This window comes from Saccostrea cucullata, unplaced genomic scaffold, assembly GCF_032062105.1.
Source record: "Saccostrea cucullata isolate Sc308-1 unplaced genomic scaffold, CSIRO_AGI_Scuc_v1 ctg6703, whole genome shotgun sequence".
Lineage (NCBI taxonomy): Eukaryota > Metazoa > Mollusca > Bivalvia > Ostreida > Ostreidae > Saccostrea > Saccostrea cuccullata.
Window position 1 is genome coordinate 13,512 of NW_026930556.1, and position 4,579 is coordinate 18,090.

A 4,579-nucleotide genomic window follows, 5' to 3' on the forward strand; every position below is an offset into this window, starting at 1 on the left:
TAACACTGTGTTGTCGTGTTTTCAAATAGTTTAACTATCTTTAATGAAGGGAACCTTTGTTTTTACCAACATAAATAAGCTCACAAAGATTAGACGACATTCAGTACACAGTGTCATAGTAATTTAGTTGATGAAAAATTGAAAAATTGAACCAAATAAAATGCAGAGTTATCTCTCTTGTCTTAGGGAGGCTGTTTGTGACACAAAGAAAACCGCATAAATTAACCTAATGTAAAAGGCTGGAAGTAATCTTTTTTTAAATTATTGAATCGATACAGCTAACGTTATGAGTTAAATGGAATTTCACAACGTATTATTTTTTAAATCATATCAGCGTGAATCATTAGGAAAATTGGTAATACAAACATATCCAAACTTGATTTTTCTTTCTAAATAGCTATCGATGAACGAGGGTGGTCTATTGTATGTACATATAAGAATACTATTATCTTAATAATGACATTGCGTACGTTTTGATAATGAAACTGATTAAAACGAATCTTATTAGACAAACCATGTTTAATTCGTCAAAATGAGAGAGAGAAAGAAAAGATAGATATGGTGATAAGAAGTAGTATTCAATATCAAAGTCCATAAAACATTACAAAATAGGAGCAGAGTAAACACGGACCTCCGAAACATCGGAGATAGGATCAAGTGCCATAGAGTAGTAAGCATCCACTGCTGACCTGTCACAGCCGCTGTGTGCGTCTTGTCGTGAAATAACGGAAAATCCGTCGTCAATTCTGTGTAAAATATTGGACTAACAATTAGTGTGAAGACGTCGGTCAGCATTTGTCTTAATGATAAATTGTGTTTGCTGACAATATCATTGTATCGACCATAGAATTTTTACGTAGGGCAAGCTCTTACGTATCGAATCAACTGAGATAAATATATATATATATATTCACCGTATGCAGATAATAAAGGTATATTGCCGCATAAGTAAGGGAAGTTGACGATAGAAAAGTTTAAGTCATCAAGTTTATCATATAGCTTGTTAGATTACCATTAATTTTTTTTTTCAAGTAAAATATCCAAGTATGAAACAGGTGTGTCTCAAACTCACCAAAATATATCGTATATACGTAGGAATGGAAATTACCATTGTTTATGGACAATACGCCGTCGATATATCTAAATTTCATTTCATTTCATTTCACGCATTAGATTTTGCACAAATTCTGCTTCATATGAACATAAGAACTTTCATTCAGCAGGTTTATTATCTAAGTAAATAGAAAGAGAAATGGGTGTCACATTGATTTCATACACTAGTGCCAGGTATAATAAATGCTTACAGCGACAATATTTACCGATTTCTATAAATATTTTTGTATTACACGTGCAGCTTTGTTTAATGAATTAAGGAAAAAGAGTAAAACTGAACTTTTACAAAATTCTCTTCGTTAAAATTAAATGCAAACATTGAAACATTTTAAATCTGTTGAGAATAATTTATTTTTTCAATGAAACACAGGGACTGATATTAATTTAAAGTTATTTAGTATTCAGAACGGTGCTATTGATTATCTTCTCATCTATTCAGTTACATGAACCATTGAGAAAATAACTTTATATTGATTACGACAGTAGATATTGTATGAATTATACCCCTTTACACTGTGCTGAAATCAACACTGAAGTTGAATGAATTTTAATTCTGACCTACATTGCATGAACTTACTTTTGATATTCGTTCAAGTAGCGAATCAGACACAAAGGTGTTGATCTTACTATTGGTCTTTATAAACTCTGTCTGAATACAAAACGATGAATTTCTGTTTATTAATTAAGTCAGTATTAAATTCTATTGCAACACATACCGAAGGTTACATTTTTTTCTGTCAATTTTTAAAACAATTAATTTGGTTCTTATTATTTCTTTTACTGAATTGAGGTGTTTTGCTGAAATATATGAACGGTTTAAACTTTAATGTCAAATTTAATTCCATGCTTATCCCTTCATCCCGTGGATATGTATGTATGCTTAATAAATCAGTTATTAAACTTCCAATTTATCCTTAATTAAAGTAGACGAACATTTTCAAACGTAGCATTATATAAATAAATAATATAGTCCTAGAGAGCGGAATCTCATTTGTATTATAATTAAACTAAATATTTGAAGACATGTGGCGAAAATATTTCCAAACTTTGTTTCCATTATATTGCATTTTAAATATTCATGTGAAAAACCCACTTAAAATTCGTGATAAGAGGAAACGATATAAAACATGATAGCTTTATTTTCTTTGATTTTAGAAAACTTAATGTTTTTATGAACGTCTGCTCCCCCAGGACTGGAAAAAATCAGACAAAAATTAAGCGAGGTTGAAAACTACATCCACAATTATTAAATTCGACAAATATTTGTAGATACTGCTTTTAAAAAGCTCTTTTTTCATATCAATTTTTTTTTTAATATTTCCAGATTCATTTTTCTGTTGTTGTTGGTTGCTTATTTGGTCAGTCTTTTGTTTACCAAGTAGAGTGTAAAATTAAGATAAAGGCAACAGGACATTTAACATGATCATTCACGTAAAAGTCACATCACATTTGCAAAAAAATAAACAAGAAACAGGCAAAAAAACAACGCTAATGTAATAAATTGATTTAAATATGTGTGCAATGATGTCATTTTATTTTAACAATATTTTGAGCAAGATTAATTCAATATTCATGCATATTCATCAATTTCATTTTTGCCATGGAAATTTGAATATGATTGCAAAATGTATTCCTTTGGTACGCTGATATCTTCTGTGTGACTTTATAAATGCAGCAAACATTCAAGCTGTTTAAAAAAATCCTTTAAAGCTAACAGAGAGCCGGTGTAAAATACGAATAATGACCCCCATCGAATAATGACCGGTGGGTTATTTTTCAACGAGAGAAAATGATCCCCATCGGTAGAAAAAATCTTTTGTAGAAAAAGAGCACCAGGGTAATTTTTTTTATTTGTGTGTCCCACAAAAAATTGAATCGTTGAAATATAATCTCTTTTAGAGTCATCTAAACTTCCAACGTTTAAATTGATGCAAAGCATCAGATCGACAGCAAAGTTATATCATTTTAGCATTTTCAAAACTTTTCACAACGAATCCATAGGAAAAAATTAAAATAAAATACAGATACATGTACTATGCCTGGTACATATCTGGATGTAGTCCATTGATATGCCAATGTTTTCCATGTTTCTTATTAATGCAGCAACCAACCATGCATTTTAAGAAGCTAACAGTAAGCCTGCTTTGTTAAAATGTAGATAACCGTAATACTATCAAGTGCATACCCTTTGTCTGATAAATTACAAAATGGCAAAATAATATCAATTACATGTAGATTACGGAGTAATTACGTATTGGATGTAAGGATCCCTTGCCTAATGAATGTTTATTTTCTAGTTTTTTTTTAAATAAAAGGTCAAGGAATTTAATCAGATATGGAACCCATTGTGGCCTCAAAAATATTTTTTTAAAAAAACATAAGTAATGTAATTGATTTAATTTTATCAGAATTTAAGGAGAAAAATATTTTTTTTTAATGTTTAAAAGTTACATCTGTGTGAAGCGTATCTGTTATTTGGTAAGACGGTATTGTCGAATGGAATAAGGTTTTCAGCCAAGAATTGTCCAAATTTACTTTTAATCAAACTTTATAGAGGTTTACACTGTAGGTAGTTTGAACGTAATGCTTCTCATTGCTAATTCTTTTTTTCTTGATATATATTATACTTTTTAAGGGCGGGAATTTAAAGTTTGATGTTGTTTTGATTGAAATATATCTTTTAAAAATATGTATGTTCTCAGATATCATCAATACAATTGCTTAACACTAACTATCCGTTATCTGGTGGGAGAATAATCAAACGACAGAAACATGTTTCCTGTACAAAGCAACCTCCATTTTTGTATTTATTGTCAGATGTGTTTTATAGCTAGAACCTGAGCCTATCAAATATCCAAATGAAACATTTACAAATGGAGATAATTAACAGTGTTTAAGCCTAATAGTTCATTAGATAAAGCTAATCAGGAGCAGCGCACACACGGACCATTAAAATATCAAATCACGTGCCATGGAGGAGTGAGTATCCCCTGCAGACGGTCACATACGCTGTGTGTGCATTGTCAATATCAGGAAATTTAAAAAAAAAAAATGCCAATAAATCAGTATGTAAGAAATCGGCAAAAGTTGCACAGATTAAATGGATAAGGAATCAGGAAGACCAATCTTTGAAAATGCAAAGAATTTTTTTTTTTCTTTTTTGAACATATTTCCGAAAGCACATCACCTGCATCCACATAAACGGTGTGTGGTAACGCACTTTGAAAAAATTACTCACTTTGAAAAAAATTCAAAGTGCGTTAAAATTGGGACAAAATAAACGCACTTTGATAAAAAACATTTCAAAGTGCGTTAAGAGTGTACATGTACTTTTTTTTTTTTACCACGGGGACATTTTTCGCACTTTAAAAAAAAATATGCATAAAACAAAAAAAAATTGACTTGAATTTTCGAAATTTAGAGAATCAATTTGTAATGATTGTATCTTTCTAAGAACTTTTAAGAA